This window comes from Cryptomeria japonica, chromosome 2, assembly GCF_030272615.1.
Source record: "Cryptomeria japonica chromosome 2, Sugi_1.0, whole genome shotgun sequence".
In the NCBI taxonomy this organism is placed as follows: Eukaryota; Viridiplantae; Streptophyta; class Pinopsida; order Cupressales; family Cupressaceae; genus Cryptomeria; species Cryptomeria japonica.
Genome location: NC_081406.1, coordinates 430221957 through 430240790, shown reverse-complemented (window position 1 = coordinate 430240790; position 18834 = coordinate 430221957). Strand labels below are relative to the sequence as shown.

Below are 18834 nucleotides of genomic sequence, written 5' to 3'. Positions count from 1 at the left end.
GAGAGAAGGGAGATTCACTAGGGTTGATGGTTTTCACTTAGGGGAGAGACTTTACATTCAAAAGAGGGGTTGAAACCCACAAGATCCAATCCCACACAATGCAAGATTGGATGCTAAATGTGTTTCAAGGGTTAAGAAAGCAAGGCTACCCTCTTTTGTAAAGAATGTTGATAGAAGAATTAAGCTAGGAACGCATAGAAAGTGACAAAGATTCACTTATAAACTGAGATAGGGATATAGGATGAAGCTGTGGACCTGGAATTAGCAGTAAAATGTCGATACGGCGCTGTCCTGCAAATTTGAGCAAAAGTTGTCAGGACGATGGCGCCCGAGCGCCACGGTCCTCCGAAAATTCCGCGAAACGAAGGGGGATCTGTTCGTCTCTGCACAAGGATTCCAGATCTTCAATTTCAGCCGCGTACCTGCAACCTACACACAGAAAAGAGAAGACGATTGGGGGGTTAGGGATTAGGGGTTTTCCTTTAGGTCAAACCCCAGTTTTGGAATTAACCAAGAAATGAGAAATGCTGTAAATGTATGTAATGTAAAACAAGTACTAATACCTTGTTGTAAGGATGTTTGTATCCTTATGTGCGAAGGTATAGATGTTGTTGTTTGTTGTATGTTGTATGTAATGTGTTGTAAATGATCTCCTCTTCAATGGTTGAATCTTTGTCTTGAATGCAACACTTAGCCTTGAATGGAGACTTAGAATGATCAATTGCTTGAAGGAATGCTTGAATGCTTGAATGCTTGAATATAGTTTCCACACTTTGTACACATATGTCCTTCTTACCCAAATGGGAGAGGCAAATGTAGTTTATATACTTGCCAATTAGGGTTACAAGACTGATTTTCCCGACCTTAGGCCGACCAGGAAAGATAATTTTCCAATTTGCAAACATAAAGACCCGAAGTCCAAAAGAGACCGGGCCCAAAATAGGACCCAGGGACCAAGGCGCTGGGCGCCCTGGTCCCACCTCCCGGGATAGCAGGGTGCAAAGGAGGTTCAGGCCAGGGTGCAAGAAAATGTAGTTTTTGGTGTCATAATCAGGTTTCGGGGTCTCCATTCAGGTTGCGTGTTGCGTCGCCATCATGAAGACCGAAATGCAGTCGAAATTGCAAGTGTCACAATTTTAGGACGCTACATTTAGCCCCCACTTTAGCGGGAGTATGTATGCTCATACTTCCGGTAAAGTACAAGGAAACAACATTGAAAAACTTTCACCACGTCAAGGAGGCAAGATACACCCAGCCCCCAGTGGACTAAGGATCTTACGACTTCGATTGATAAAGTAAAAGGGAAGATCACGAGGGAGAACCATGACTGTCAGTAGTAAGGTTCCCTCACTATGAGTCATGCAAGAAAGATATCAAAAATTTTCAAGGCAAAGCTAAATTTGTCAAGAAATTTTCAAGTATCATGAAAAGATATGAACGGGATGTATGCCCCCCTACGTTAAAGCGATCGCACACGCCTCACCGGGGGTGATTGCTTTAAGGTAGTGATACATATAAGAAATGAGAAAGGAGCACGTTATCACAAGGATTTAGCCCCCAAGTGTGAGATAAACCCAAGGATAATAGACACAAAACACAAAGCACGAGGTGACTTCGCTTTCCTCGGGGTCAGTATGCTGTATGATAATTCATGTATATCATATGTATGTATGTATAATTGTTCTTCATTCCCCAATCAAGGAAGGTCACCTAGAAGAAGGGAACACATGTGTCTTTTGAGTCAACATGAGAGAGATCGAGAGATCTCAATGCTTTGCATCGTCCTCAAGTAGACAACACTAAGGACAACAAATAGAAGAATGAGAATAACACATAGAGGAAGTAACAAAAGAGAGGAGGAGAGAATCTGCCATGCTAATGTAACTAGTCTAGCACATCATCTACCCCCCGATCTTGCTGATCAATGTTTCGGGAAGGCAGGGAACACGCTAGAGGAGGAACATCCAACACAGCAGATGGAGCTATCACAAGATCCAAACAAGGGCTATGTTCATGTTCCAAGCCACGTTGTTCTTGTCTAGGAGCTAGGATAAGTGCTTTAGAAAATTCATTAGATAAATGGTTATCAATATCAACAAGTTCATATTCACTATCAGAAGCAAGAGGAGTAACATTTTCATCATGAATAACATTTTCATCTATAGCATCATCAAGATTTATAAAAATAGGGTCTTTAATTCGCACAGGATCAAGACCATCATGCATCTTATGTTTTGGAGATTTCGGCTCAATCGTCGGCTGAGGAGAAAATGGAATAATGCTTGTTGAAGGTGTTTTTGGGGATTGCAAAGTTTGAGCAGCAGCTGCTTGAGCTCTAAGATGACGCTTTCGTCGGCGTTCACGTGCAGAATGATTTCATCTAGTCTTAGTAGGAAGATCAGGAGATTGAGGAGGAGGAATGTTCTCATCCTTAGCACTTGGGTGTTTAGGTTGTGGTCTCTTAGGCTGGATAATAGGAGAAGAAGAAGGTCTCTTCTCTCTATAAAAAGAAGGAGGAGGGACTGCTCCATACAAAGGAGGAATATTTGGTTTAGGAAGAAGACCAAGTCCGTCATGACGAGGAGGTATAGGTCTGCTTTTAGGAAGTTTATTAGATATAGACATAGTCACATCCATAGGGATGGGTTGGGAATCTTCTTGAGGAAAGACATTAGTTTTATCTTTCAAAGGAAGAACTTCCTTCTCAAGAATGATAGGAATATCAAGTTTAGGTGTTCTAGGTTCACTTAGAGATAGGATCATATCTGTTTTCCAATTTTGATAAGATTTGAAAAGATGATCACTTCGCGGAGGAAGAGATTGGAATTGTTTAGGCCAAAAGTAATCAATAGGAACGCTAGAAGTTCTTTCGGCTGGTTTAAAGAGACTATGATTGACAGTAACAACTTCACCATTATGGGAAAATTTCAAACACTTATGAATAGGAGAAGCAATAGCTTTCATGGAAGATAGCCAAGGATAGCCAAGCTTCACACAAAATTGTTCGGAAGATGGAATAATAGCAAAGTTCACATCAAGGGATTTGTTATGGACCTCAATAGGCAATGTAATAGAACCAATTGCAGGAGAAGAAAATGCATCAAATAATTTCACAATCACATCTGTTTTGTCATATATCACTTGATTCAATTGCAAAGTAAAAAAGAAATTCTTCAGTAATAACATTAACCATGCACGAAGGATCAATAAGCACTCCACGGCAAGGTGTATTCTTGACTTTTGCAACTATGTATAAAGGACCATCAGGTGCCCTAATGGTTTCACTGGAATCAAATGTGATGGAAGGTTCTTTAGGGTTTTCTTGCTGCTCTACAAAGTTAATCACATTCGGAGTCATAGACACAAGACCATCAGATGAGAGAGAGGAATCATTAGCCTCAATTGCATTAGAGGTATGAGAAGGTAATGGATCAGTGAAAATCTGAAGATTTTGATTAGGAGGAGCTACAGATGTATTGCCTTTATCATTCACTCCAGAAATAGAAATAGTATTATTATCAATCAAATCTTGAATTTTACCCTTTAAAGAAAAACATTTTTCAGTATCATGCCCAGGCTGACGATGAAATTGACAAAAAGCTTTGTTATCAAAATAAGGTGAAGTAATCTTTGCAGGATCAATTTGTCTTATAGGAGGAAGAGTAAGCACATTTTGTTCCAATAACCTATTCATAATACTATGCAATGATTCATTCAAAGAAGTATACTTTCTTTCTTTCTTGAAAAATTTAGAAATAGGAGGCACACCTGATGCTGCATTCACATTGTTGTTGATGATGTGTTCATTGAATTTGATGGAATATCTGTTTGGTTTAAACTTCCCAAATGGTTGTTGACTACTATCACCCTTATCACTCAGAGCCATAGGATGTAATTGTTCCATTTGACTCACAGTCAGTTGATAATTGTGAAGAGTTGCACACAACTATTGGAAAGAAGTAAACTCAGAAAACAGAAGTTTTTCTCTAATGTCTTTTTGCAAATTAGAAATAAAGATTCTTTGAATATCATTGTTAGGTACTGGAAAGGAAATTTGAGCATACAAATGCTTATATCTACCAATGAAATCAGTCACTTTTTCTTTAACACCTTGTTTGCAATGCATTAAATCAATCAAAGTAACTTTAGGACTTATATTGTTTTGAAATTGTTGAATGAAAGCATTTGCAAGTTGTTCAAAAGAAGTAATAGAATAAGAAGGCAACGAGCAATACCATTGCAGGGCTTTGTCTCTTAATGTTCTAGTGAACAGTTTTGCAAGCAACCTTTGGTCATAAGCAAAATCAGTACATATTGTTTGAAAAGTCTTAACATGTGTTAGAGGATCACCTTTACCATTATAAAGCTCCAAATGTGGGATTTCAACATGTTTAGGAGGGATGGCTCGAACAATGTCAAGAGAAAGTGGGCTCGCAACATCAAATGTGGGCACACTAAACTTGGATTGATTCATAGAGACAATTTGTTGTTGTAAAGAGGAGACAGTTTGTGCAAGATTGTTAATGGTCGCTTCAGTCGAAGAATTCATATTGGATGTGTTAGATTGAGATGGAGGTGTTATGTTATTGAAAGAAGGTAAAGAGTAAGGTGGTGGGACTCTATGATAATTAGTCATAGGAGATGATTGGACAGGAGGAACACTACAAGGAGGAATGGAATGGTTAAACGAATTGCCCCCTTGCGTCATGTTCATTTGTGGAGATGTAATAGGAACACTCATTGAAGGAATGAATGAAGAAGTTGGATTGAATGAAGGAAGAGGGTTAATTGAAGAAGAGGGATTGCCCCCATGACTGGTGATCATAGGAGGAATGTCTTGTGTAGAAGTAACCATTATGTTTGATGTAAAGGTAGGTATGCTAGCAATAGAAGTCATCAAAGGAATAGAATGATTGACTTGAGTAGGAGGTTGTGTATAACCCAAATTTTCAGCACAACTCTTCATAGGCATCACATTTGAATCCACAATGTGTATCAATTCCATTCTTATCACTTTGAAGCATACGTTTTAGACCCTCAATTATAGGAAGAGCTTGACTATCAGGGTATTCTTGAGACATCCATTGTCGAAAATCGTCAAATTGGTTATCCAATTTCAAAAGTTGTTCTTCAGAAACCTCATGGAGAGCTTCTTCATCATTAGGAGGATTAGAGGAATTACCCATGTCCTCATTAAAAAGGCTATTCAAATTAGGTTCCATCTCCTCAGTAGTTAAACCTCGGAAAGACTTAATTCTACGGCTTCGTCTAACAGGAATAGTGTAAGTAGGGCTTATTGTTGTAAAACTCATGCACTAGAGAGAGAGAGAAAGTTTTGAATTTAGAGGTAGCAATTTTCAGTAAAATCAGCCAATCTTCCAGATTTAAGCTGTTAAATACAATCAGGACAATCTCTCGAAATTTCAGAAAAAATGTCAGGGACCGTGGCGCTTCGGAGTGCACACGGTCCCAGCAACTTTTTTCGAAATTCGCAGGGATGAAAGTTATGATGATTTTAGAGCTAATCTGAAAAAATTGAGTGATTTTACGATCTGTAGATAGGCCAAATTAAAGTTGCAATCTCGAAATTGAACCCTACCAAGATTGTCGAAAAATGCAAAATTTGAATTTTGAAAAAGAGAGGGAAACTGAAATTTTGAATTTTATGATTTTAGAGGGAATGTCAAGAGCAATGCAAATTTTGAAATTTGAAAATTGACTCAATTTCACGCAAAATTCAATTTTGAAAGCGGAAATTAAAGTTGTTGTAATTAAGCACTTAATTTCAAAAGTCACAAATTGCAAGAATTTGAATAAAGCACTGAAATTTCGAATGAATGCAAACACACTTTTCAGATTTAGGACAGTAAGAACACAATTTTGACACAAAATTTCAATTTCGATGATTTTTGAATGTTTAGAAGCCTTAAACCAAGCAATCACAAGACCAACTTTGACTGTAATTTTGAAGGTGTTAAAATTGATAAAATCAGCCAAAATTCTGGATTTTAGCAGGAAAATACAGTAAGGTCTCGCTCCCGAAATTTCAGAAAAAATGTCGGGGACGATGGCGCTCGGAGTGCACACGGTCCTCGCAACTTTTTTCCAAATTTTCAGGGATGAAAGATATTGTGATTTTATTGCGGAATCCAAAGTTACAACCGATTTGGAGATGTTTTGATCAGTGAAATTGTCGGACAAATGTTGAATCAAGAGGGTTTCAAAAATTAGGGTTTTGACACTTAACCACTTAATTTTCAAAATTAAAGCACAAATATGAATTGATAATTTGTAATAGAAGGGCAGATCTGAAACAAGCATTAACAATTAAACATTTCACAAGTTTAATTACTTAAAAAGAAAATTTAGGGTTTTTATGCAATTAACCTCTAAAATTTTGCAAAAGATCAAACATGGAAATGTAATCAAGGAATCCAATTTTCAGATCTAACTATGAATAATCAGAAAGGATGTTCACGTCGGGTTCACCAAAATGTAAAGCGGAAAATCGCGATCGAACCCTAGTTGCTCTCCCCTCTTCCAACTCCAAGGAGAGAGAAGGGAGATTCACTAGGGTTGATGGTTTTCACTTAGGGGAGAGACTTTACATTCAAAAGAGGGGTTGAAACCCACAAGATCCAATCCCACACAATGCAAGATTGGATGCTAAATGTGTTTCAAGGGTTAAGAAAGCAAGGCTACCCTCTTTTGTAAAGAATGTTGATAGAAGAATTAAGCTGCGGACCTGGAATTAGCAATAAAATGTCGATACGGCACTGTCCTGCAAATTTGAGCAAAAGTTGTCAGGACGATGGCGCCCGAGCGCCACGATCCTCCGAAAATTCCGCGAAACGAAGGGGGATCTGTTCGTCTCTGCACAAGGATTCCAGATCTTCAATTTCAGCCGCGTACCTGCAACCTACACACAGAAAAGCGAAGACGATTGGGGGGTTAGGGATTAGGGGTTTTCCTTTAGGTCAAACCCCGGTTTTGGAATTAACCAAGAAATGAGAAATGCTGTAAATGTATGTAATGTAAAACAAGTACTAATACCTTGTTGTAAGGATGTTTGTATCCTTATGTGCGAAGGTATAGATGTTGTTGTTTGTTGTATGTTGTATGTAATGTGTTGTAAATGATCTCCTCTTCAATGGTTGAATCCTTGTCTTGAATGCAACACTTAGCCTTGAATGGAGACTTAGAATGATCAATTGCTTGAAGGAATGCTTGAATGCTTGAATGCTTGAATGCTTGAATATAGTTTCCACGCTTTGTACACATATGTCCTTCTTACCCAAATGGGAGAGGCAAATGTAGTTTATATACTTGCCAATTAGGGTTACAAGACTGATTTTCCCGACCTTAGGCCGATCAGGAAAGATAATTTTCCAATTTGCAAACATAAAGACCCGAAGTCCAAAAGAGACCGGGCCCAAAATAGGACCCAGGGACCAGGGCGCTGGGCGCTCTGGTCCCACCTCCCGGGACAGCAGGGTGCAAAGGAGGTTCAGGCCAGGGTGCAAGAAAATGCATTTTTTGGTGTCATAATCAGGTTTCGGGGTCTCCATTCAGGTTGTGTGTTGCGTCGCCATCGTGAAGACCGAAATGCAGTCGAAATTGCAAGTGTCGCAATTTTAGGACGCTACACATTGTAAGGATATTTTAAACATTAATGATAGGTGGATGGAACTGCTTTCATTGCGTGGATCCATGGACGACCAAGAATCATATTATAAGGGAGATAGAGGTCTAGGACCTGCAAGAAAGTGTATTCTGTCACTAGACCGACTCTGATATGCAATGTAATTATCCCTTTAGATGGGCGCTCAGCATCATCATATGCTTTGATTGTTATTCTTTTGGAAGCATCAATGTCCTTTTCCGTATAACCAAGGCCAATGACCACTCTCAAGGTACAAATATTAAGACCCACTCCGACATCTATCAAGACTCGTCAGATTTTGCAATTATGGACAAAGACTTCAAGGTGTAAAGGATCATTATGAGGGAGCTTATTAGGTGAGATATCATTATTAGAAAATGCAACATTTTGGGAAACAGCTAGATGTCCAATTCGGGCTTGAAACTGGTCAACATCAATGTCTGTCGGGATAGTGGACTCAATTAAAGCTTTATCTAGGACTGCACGATGCATGGGGGATATTTTCAACAACTCAAGGATTGATATTTGTGTAGGTGTCTTTCCTAGATGATCCAAGAGATTATACTGACTTGCAGGAGTTGGTTTGGGAGGAGCTGTAGGAGCTCCTTTCAGGACTATTTTGGATCGACGAGTGGTGACTGCGCAAGAAGGATCTTGTCCCTTTATTCTTAGGGTGGAAACATACTCATTTGACGCTTGAAAATAATTGATGACTTTGTTATAACCAGTATTTACATAATTTTCTGTTTGGGTAGAGTTTGAAGAAGACCCTTTACCCTTGTCATGATCAAGCAAAGGAGTTTTGAAAATGGTATGATCAGTGTTAGAGGTCGCGTTGGGTGGATCTACCTCAATTACTCCTTGCTCTAACAAGTCTTGAATCATATGTTTCAATTGAAAACATGATGTGGTGTTATGTCCTTTCAACCGATGGTACTCATAGTATGCATTATCATTCCATCGATGGTACTGATTCAATAGGCTCTCCCAATGGCGTAAATTGTCAAGGAGGCCCATCCCTTGATCGGAAAGGTTTGCGTTGCTGGTTTTGTTGCTGGCCTTGTTGTTGATTATATTGTTGAGTGTATTGTTGAGTATGCTGTTGGTATTGCGGCTATTGAGTAACATTGCTCATTGGTGTTTGATTTTGTTCCATAGTTAACATATTAGGAGCACTCAATTTCTTAATTGTGAATGGGGGTTGATTTGCATTCACCGCTCTTGCATCAACAACTCCATCATTAGTGACATTCTTGTTTTTGTACCAAAATCTATTTCGGTCCCCAAAATTGTTTGTGTTGTCACTGTCTTTGTTGAGCTTAATGATTCCTTTAGCTACAAGAGTAGTTTCAATGTTCATCCCTTTCTTAATGAGTTTTTCTATAGTATTATGACTTTTCAATTTTAGTTCATACATCATTTCTGGGACCAAATTTTGGATAAACAGATTCACTTGTTGTTCTTCAGGTATATCTAGGGAAGAACAACTATACAAGCTTCACCATCGTTGCAAGAAAGTCACTAATGGTTCACCTTTCTTTTGCTTGGTGTTGCATAAATCTGACATGGTCACGTCACTGTCGATGTTGAATGCAAAGTGAGACATAAACTTTTGAGCCAATTCAGACGAAGTCTTTATATATCTTGGCAGATGCGAATACCAATCCATGGCTTGTCCCGTGAGACTTCGTGCAAATAAGTGCATTAAATATGTTTCCTCGTAGCTCACTTCAGTACATGCCACGAAAAATGCTCGAATGTGATCTTTTGGATTGCCATTCCCTTTATATTTCTCAAAATTAGGTGCTTCAAAATGATTAGGGAACGGAGGCATGTATAAGCTCTTGTCAAATGGATTAGGACATAAATCCTGATCTGTATACAACTTCTTTGTTCCTTTAGTTTCTAATGCATCGACTTGTCGTTGCAACTTCTCAAGCTGTTGCGCAATTGTGTCTGATTTTGGAGGTCCATCATTAATCTTGGTGGGTACTGTTTGTCGATACATCATGTTTCTGATTGGTTGTTGATGCTCTGAAATGGCCATCTTTGGTGTCTCCAGCATATAATGTTCTTGGTATACCTCTTGTTGTTGTGGTTGTGCCATGCCTTGATATTGACCTTGTTGCTATGCTTCTTGTGGTGGCATCATCATATGTAGTCTAGGTTGATATTGCAATTGAGTGTGTTGTTGATATTACACAGGTGTCAATTGTGGTTGTGAAGTATGATAGCTTGTTTGTCTTGGCACATATTGAGGCACATGTTGTTGTTGATGCTGACGAATCGGAATTTTCTGAATTTTTGCCAATTGTTGTCGTGGTGTAAATCCTATCATTTGCAAAAAAAATTGTTTGGGTGGTTTTTGTTGTTTCTCCTTAAGATGGGGTATGGCACTTGCATTAACTTGCTATGTTATTTGTCCAACCCATTGTGGTGGTTGCAAGTTTGCATTAACTTGTAATGGGGAAGAAGGTGCTGGAACTCATTGTCGAATGTGATATTGTTGTTGTTGTACATTGCTTGTTTGCACATTCGGTTGTACCTTTTGTGTATTACTCAATTGTTGCAACATTTGTTGTTGGTGCAAACCACTATCTATATCTCTTTGTGTCGCCATTATCGAAGGATCTGTCACAATAGTCTGCATAACAGGTACTTGAGTGTTTGGTAAATATATTGAACTTAGCAGAACATAAGAACTTTGTTGCATTCTGGAATTGCTTTGGACATTGGTGAGATCAGGCATTCCAGTCATGAAACTTTCTTGCATCTTAGATTTTGATCCAATTTAATGCATGTGAGGGACAGCTATCAATATTTGTGTGGTCTTCATTTGACCTTGTGTTACAGGTGTTGTGTTAAATAATGGATTATTTATTGTCTCAAATGGTGACTTTTGAGGAATAGTCACTGTCAATGCCTTTGAAGCACGTTTACTCATCAAGGTAGGTTGAGTTTCTTGTTGCACATGTTCTTCATTTGGATGCGGAGAGAAACTTAACAGCTCACCACCTTGTTGTTTTTGCACATTGATTTGCTCACTTGAGGAGGTCACATTACTCATCATGTTAAGATATTTTTGTGGGAACATCTTAAAGACCTTGTTCAAGAATTTATCCATCTTTTTTGTCAACTTTGGATCTTGAAGGAACATATCAACATCATCAGAAGCATCTGAATCTGATGAAGAATCTGGTTGGACATTTGGATTCGTTTCTTGTTGAATGCCTTGATCTAAACCAAATCCTTGTGAAAGAGTTTGTTCCTCATGTAATGTTTGAATTTCATGTTGCAGGTTTGGTTGATTCCAATCGAAAGGTGCATTTCCTCTTGGTGTTGGTGGAACACTCCCATGTCCTGGTTTCATAGGTACAAACACTGGTTCATATAATGGAGGTGGTCCAAGTTGAACCATTCCATATGGTGGTAGTGATGTGTTTGATAAACCTCGAATTTGTACTGTTTGACTAGTTTGAAATTGTGAATTTGATATGTTGTCAATGGGTTGATACGTTGGTTCGCCCATCTTCTTAGATTTTGACCTTGTTTCAAGAGGCATGTCACTTATGCAAATGCAATGTTTTTGGAAATTTTCAAGGACAATATATGATATGCAACTAAATGCAAACTAAATAGATGAAAATGCAATCTATGGCAAGAATGCAATCTATGTTTTTGGTTGTTTTTCAAGATTTTGACAAACTTTTTGGAATGCAAATCTAAAAGAGACCCTTAGGAAATTGAAATGATGTCTAGACCTCAAAGGACAAAAGGACCAAATGACAAAAGGACAAAATTACAATGTCTCCCCTATATGCTTGGATACTAATCTAGGTTTGACCAAATGACAATAATGACAAAAAGAGAAAAGGTTTGATAAGGTCTAGACTTCCTAACAATGACTTAGGGTTTATCAAAGATTTGGATTACTCAAGTATGACAAAACCTAGTTTTGACACTATATGCAAAGGGACAATTACTATGCAAATGACCCTAATATGATATGATAATGACCTAAGCTTAATGAAGAGACCTAGGGTATGCAAATATGAATGTATGACAATGGTATTACTCTAATGCAAGAGGACACATGCAAATGGATGACCCTTATTGATATGCAAAGGAGTATGACCTAGGTGAAACCTAACCTTGGTAGTTGACAATGACTTTGCAAAATGCAAACCTAAGATGAACCTAAATCTAAGTGACATGAATGTTGAGACAAGATTTTGAAAAATGTTTGACAACCATGTTTGAAGGTGTCTTGAACTTTGTTGAATGAAATGTTTTTGTGTTTAACCTTGTTTGGAATCAATTTGTCTTGGTTTTGAAATGAGATACAATTCAACTTTTGACAAGCAAAGAAGACAAGATATTTCAACTTAGACTCAAGACAATCATGCTCATTCACACATTTCTTATGGTAGGCAAGGACAGTAGGTACTTGAGAGGTAGACTCGTTATGAGATTCAAGGAGAATACATAGATGCTTGACCCCATGGCTCCCCTCCATGACACTCACTTCTCAGGGCAGCCAAGCATCAGTCCCCATGGAAATCTCCCCATGGCAAACTTAGTATCTCTTCCAAGTATCCAAACTTGTCCTTCTCAAGCAACTAGAAGGATTTTTGGCCTCTAAATACAAGGTGTTTAGTAAGGATTTTTGTTAAGCGTTACTCCTTGGTGTCATGCAAGCATGATTGAGACATTAAGCCCACCAAGATACCAAACAAATGTAGCCGCACAAGCACGATTTAGACCATGAGGTCCTACTTAGATGTTGATATGAGAAAGAGTTCAAGGGTCATCACTTCCCAAGTAACTGCAATTCCCACGTAACCCTTCCTTCAAAGCTTTTGCCCATCAGGTATTTGTTTATAGTGAGTTAGAATGCCAAGGTATTCTAGCCATACTCACTTTGGGTCATTCCCTTCTCACGATTGTCACTTGCTTGCAAAAGCAAATGGTCGGGAAGGCAGGCCCTCTAAAGGTGACACACAATCAAAAACATGAGCTTGGTATCGAAGATCTGGATTTCTGATCACCCTAAGAAGGATGAGAGCATACTCTCCTACTCCAATGTCAAACTCAATAGTCAAAGCAAACATACATTCATTCCATCCTATTTAGAAATCATACTAGGTGCCTAAATATTAATTACAAACACAAAGTTTAGTTGTAGTCCAAGGCAACCTGCAAAACCCAAGTCAGAAGTTTGATATGTTTAGTCTTTGACTATTGAACCTGCATAAAACATGTTAGTAGTTTAATTTGTTGTCTTTGCCATGCGTAATGCCAAGGTGCTGCACAAAGAATCAGTACCAAAAACCAAAAAGCAGAAACAAAATGCAAAACAAAACAATTTGCAAGTAAAAACATTGCTTTTTTTACCTCTGTTTCTGGACTTACACAAGCGCAAAATGCTTGACACAGGCGCAGATTGTCTCACACAGGTGCAAATTGTCCTTGACACAGGCACAAAATTCTTGACATAGGCGCAGATTGTCTCACACAGGTGCATAAGTTCCCAGAAAACCTTGCATTACCCTGTTTCTTGGGTTTTTAACCTGCAAATCATCTCAAAAGCACTCAAAAGCATGATTAAGGGATTAGTTCACGTCAGGTTCACCAATTAAAGTAGATAGGAATTTGGAAATCATCAAAGCAAGTAGTATTAGTAATCTAGCTCAATCACGAAAGCTCAAATGCAATGATCGATCCTAAACACACTCAATAAAGACATGAAAACAAGACATTCAAGATTGAAAACTAAGCAAACCAAATGCAGACTTGAATGTCTCCTTCATGTGGCTCCATTGTCCTTCTTTCTTCTTCAAATAGATTTGTTTGTGGATCTCACCTACTAGTGCATAAGCATGATATGAAAGCAAGTAGACAAGATTGTAGCGCAAGAATACTCGAAGCGTTATTGATTCGACTAGGTAGTAGCTTTGATTGAAGAAATTCATCCAATTTATAGACAAATTGGAGAAAAGATCAGATTAGCATGAAAGTGATTCGAATGGAAATTCAAATCAAGAATAGAAAAATTATGAAATGTGTATGACAAATTGCTATGTGAGGATTTATGACGATTTATGACAATTTATGACAAATTTCTATGCAAGGATTTATGACAAGATTTTGAAATAGAAATAGACATTTAGGAATTTAGGAGAAATTAGAAAATTAGGGTAGAAATGATGACTTGGAAACTAGGAAATTGATGAAAATTAGGTAAATTAATTAATAATTTCTCATTCATTAATTAATTTACAAAAATAGGAGGAATTAATTAGCCAATTAAATAAACATTATTTGTGACAAGAAGACTTGGGATAAATAAATAAATTATTTAACCTAAAGGGGAGATGACAAACAAGATTAAATGAATAAATCATAAAACCTAGAAGATGAATTAGAAATGCAAAGACGACAATTAGGTCTTGATGTAAGATTGATTTGATGTCAATTCGATCATGATTTTGAATTGATAAATGATTTGATTGATAAATGCACCAATTGACAAGGAATAATGACTAATTGATCCAAATTGACATGATTGAGAAGGACGACGATCGATGTCAAATCGATCGCAAAATGACAAAAATGACAACGATCGATGACAAAATAGATTGCATGATGATAAGATTGATAAGAGGACAAAACCCTAATTAGGATTGACGATGTCCAAAATGATGACAAATGAATACGCACATTGATGCGACAGGATAAGATTGACCAAAATCATGACAAATATTGTTATCGACAAGACCAAATTCGAAAGCGAGAAAAATGAGGAATGCAGAAGAAGGACTCGATGCTCGCAAATGATAAAGACCAAGTGCGAATCATAGGAGAAATGTTAATGCGATGCAAAAACCCTAAAATAAAGCAATGCGCAAATGTTAAAGTATGATTTCGCAAGCATTGACCATTTTTAGACGTCTACAGATGGGAACAACAGGGATCAATCTCCTTGAGGGATCTTATGATCCTAGGCTATAGCGAAGAGGGTCAGTGGGGACAATGTCAAGGCACCCTAGCTCTATTGTCAAGTTGTTCGGAGGCCATAACACGGTGGGACTGGATGGGTTAGCCTTCAAAATCAACCTTGAATCAACTTTGAATTTTGGCCAAGCTATTCTCACATGAGTTCGTGTGCAGATTGAGGTACCCTTCCCCTAACTAAGCAGATCTAGGCGATCTGATTTTGGATGACTTGGTGATCATCTCGGGAAAGGAGGTGGTCGACTCAGTCCAAACTAAGGTGAGTGCAGATTTGGGACTTAGTCCAGTGCGACTGGTAGAAGACAATGACAGAGGTCCTGAAGCGACTCAAGTCAACGTTACCGAACCTTCCCTGCAGGGGTCGAATCAAGCGGACACTTCACCAGCTCACTTGTCATTCAGATGACTCAGAGGCGAGTCGACTCATCTTTGCATCAATTCCTTCCCAGACTTTGTCAAGTTTAATGAGGGACTACACAGCGAGAACCAGATTTTGACAAACTGGGATGAGCATGACTTCATCCGTTATGAAGAATTGATGGACTCAGGGATCAACACTAAGGTATCCGACCAGGGTCAGAAGACTTTGGAAACCTTGGCACTTTATTCTCAGGCTGTCGATCATTGGTCATGGGATGGTCAGGAAAACAGGCCACATAAATCTCTAAGGGATAGACATATTCAATTGGCAGAGGAAGCATCCAGGAACGATGTAAGCCAACCTGATGGCAATGCAGAGATGAAGCTCCCTGACTTAGGGAGTCCTCCTTCCTTGAGCTAGGCGGTCAAACCTGGTTTTTCCTCCTAGAGCACAGAGCAGGCTACACAGACATATGGGTTCCAAGGTGGGTGTCAAGTTGCTAGGTTGGGTTCCAAGGTGGGTGCCAAGGTGGGTGCTAGGGTGTGTGGGTCACAGGGTGTGTTCCAAGGTGTGTCACAATGTGGGTGCCAGGATGGGTGCGCACCCACCCTAGCCAAGATGGGTGCGAGGGTGGATTCCAAGGCTGGTCACAAGCTGGGTGCTAGGATGGGTGGGTGTGCACCCACCCTGGCCAAGGTGGGTCACGGGGTGGGTGCTAGGGTGGGTACTAAGGTGCATGCCAAGGTGGGTCATAGGGTGGGTGCCAAGGTGGGCACCAGGGTGGGTGTGCACCAACCCTGGCCAAGGTAGGTCACAGGGTGGTTGTTGGGGTGGGCGTCAAGGAGCCAAGGTGGGTGGCAAGTAGCCAAGTTGCGTGCCAAGGTGGGTGTCGGGGTGGGTGCCAAGGATCCAAGGTGGGTGCCAAGGAACCAAGTTGGGTGTCTGGGTGGGTGCCAAGGTGGGAGCCAGGGTGGGTCCCAAGGTGAGTGCAAAGGTGGGTGCCAGGGTCAAGGTGAGTGCCAATGTGGGTTCCAAGGTGCCAAGGTCAGGGTGAGTGCCAATGTGGGTTCAAAGGTGCTAAGTTGGGTGGGAGGTTGGGTGCCAGGGTGGGTGGGTGCCAAGGTGTGCTAGGTGGAAGCCCAGGTGGGTGTTAGGGTGGGTTGGCATCCCATGGGTGTTGAGTTGGGTTCCCGATGGGTGCTTCTTGTCTAGTTTTAGTCGTCGGGACTCATTTCGAGCCTCAAAGGTCGTTTCTTGTTTGGTTGCCCTGTCTTCGACCTGGGAACCCAATTTTGGTCCTCGGGTCCCATTTATTTTGTCTCGCATCCCACTTTTGGCCTTTGGCCTTTTTGGGGTCGATTCTCGTTTTGGGCATCAGAGCATGTTTCTTCTCCTAAAAAGCAATATTTTTTTATTGTGTCTCGGAACACACTTTTGTTCTCGTGGACCCATCATGGGTATTGGAGTGCATTTGTGGTCCTTGGGTCCCATTTTGCATCCTGAAACTTGTTTTTGGTGCTTGATCCCTATTTTGGGTGCCCACCCTGCACCAGGTACGCACCCGGGGCAAACTAAGCGCCTTGGTGCCCAGGGTAAGATCGAGCGTGCACTCGAGGCAACCCGAACATGCACCAAGGTGCACTCGGCCCACATGTGAGCGTAGGTCATTACGCTCCAGGTGGTGTGTGGGCACCGCGGTGCAGACGGGAAACTACGCGCACTTGGGCGATTCGGGAGCGCACCCAAGCCGGGTCGAGTGCGCACACGATGCCCCGCCCAAGTGCACGCACGTAGGCCGCATCGGGTGCACACCTGATGCCCGAGTGAGGTGTGCGCACCCGGGCAAGGTTCACACTTGGTGAACAGGGCATGCTTGGCGAGGGAGGGTGTGCACCTCGGCGGGTGTGGGTGGCAGGGGTGGATTCGCACGTGGGTTGCGGTTTGCTAAGTACACACTGTGACAAGCTCATAACGGGTGCAATCATACCAGCGTTAGTGCACCGGATCCCATTAGAACTCCGTAGTTAAGCGCGCTTGGGCCGGAGTAGTACTAGGATGGGTGACCTCTCGAGAAGTCCCGGTGTTGCACCCTTTTTTAGTTTTTCGTCGGGTGTCGCAATGCTATTTGAATTAACCTTTTGCTTATTTGTGTTCTCGTCGGGGCCGGGCCGGGTCGAGGCACGGTGCCCGCACTACCGCGTGCGCGAGGGCAACACCGAGCGCGCACCGGAGGCACCCCAAGCACACAAGCCATGGTGCAACCCAGGCATTGTGCACGCACCCCGATGCACCCAAGGTGTTGCGCATGCACCCAGGTGAAATCAGTGTGCACCTTGGCCTGTGCACGCTTGGTCGACTCGTGCACATAGGCCAAGGTGCACAATGATGTTTCTTACTTTAAGGTTCCATACCAGACTCCCGGGACAGGTGAGCGAAGCTGGGTGGGGTTGGGTGCACGCCCGGGGCAGGTGCACACAGCTGGAGAGAACTTTGGAGTGCACCAGAGGTGCCCACCTTGGATCACACTTCGGAGCACTCCTTGGTCCGCACCAATGATGTGCTCTGTTCAAAAGTTTCCTGAAAAGGCAAAAAAAATTGAGATTATAGAATTTCCCACTTGAGAGATTGTCAAAAAAAAAGAATTGAAGGAAACGCGGGTGCCAAGGTGTGTGTGCCCGGGTGCCCACCCTGGTGCGTAGCCCAACCAAGGTGTGCACACCAAGGCGCCCACCCTGGCAAAGGTGCACGCAAGGTGTGCACCCAGGGCAAACCGGACAATTAACCCAACTTTCGACTTCACGCGCACCAGAGGTGGGCACCATTGTGCGCACCTTGGAGCGCACGAGAGGTGCGCACCTTGGAGCACACGAGAGGTACGCACCTTGGAGCGCACTTTGGAGCACTCCTTGGTGTGCACCAATCTTGGGCACCTCGGAGTGCACCATGGCACCCACCAAGGTGCGCAGCCTAGCTAAGGTGTGCGCAGCAAGGTGCGCACCCGGGGCGAACTGAGCTCCGACTTCATGCGCACCTTGGAGCGCACAAAAGGTGCGCACCTTGGAGGACACTTCGGAGTGAACCTTGGTGCACATCTCGAAGCACACCATGGCGCCCAACAAGGTGCGCAACCCAACCAAGGTGTGCGCACCCCGAGCAAACTAAGCTCCGAATTTGTGCGCACTAGAGGTGCACGCCATCGTGTGCACCTTGGAGCACACTTCGGAGTGCTCCTTGGTGCGCACCGATGTTGCGCACCTCAGAGCGCACCCGGGGAAAACAAGGCAATTAACCTAACTATCAACTTCGTGCGCACCTTGGAGTGCTCCCGGGTTCGCACCTCAGAGCACACCAAGGTGCACACCTTTGATGCGCTGCCTTCACCAATTTCCAGAAAAGGCAAAAAAACATTGAGAAGGTGTGCGCACCGAGGTGCCCACCCTGGCGAAGGTGCACGTGAGGTGCGCACCCGAGGCAAACCAGGCTCTGACTTTGTGCATGCCATGCTGCGCACCTTGGAGCACCTTGGAGGGCCATGGTGCGCACCTTGGAGCACACTTTAGAGTGCTCCATGGTGCACAACCCAGCCAAGGTGTGCGCACCAAGGTGCACATCGCGGCGAAGGTGCACGCAAGGTGCACACCCGGGGCAAACCGGGCTCCGACTTCGTGCATGCTGCACCTTGGAGCACACTTCAGATTGCTCCTTGGTGCACACCATGGTGCCCACCAGGGTGCGCAACCCAAGCGAGGTGTGCGCATCGACGTGCCCACCCCGGCGAAGGTGCACGCGAGGTGCG

General features: G+C 42.0%; 1 non-coding gene across 1 annotated transcript; it reads left to right on the top strand.

The window, feature by feature from the left end:
- The first annotated feature begins 17011 nt into the window (after window positions 1-17011).
- On the top strand, window positions 17012-17130 carry LOC131062267 (5S ribosomal RNA). The gene has a single exon (XR_009110860.2). It is a non-coding gene; the product is annotated as a 5S ribosomal RNA (ribosomal RNA).
- The last annotated feature ends 1704 nt before the right edge of the window (window positions 17131-18834 follow it).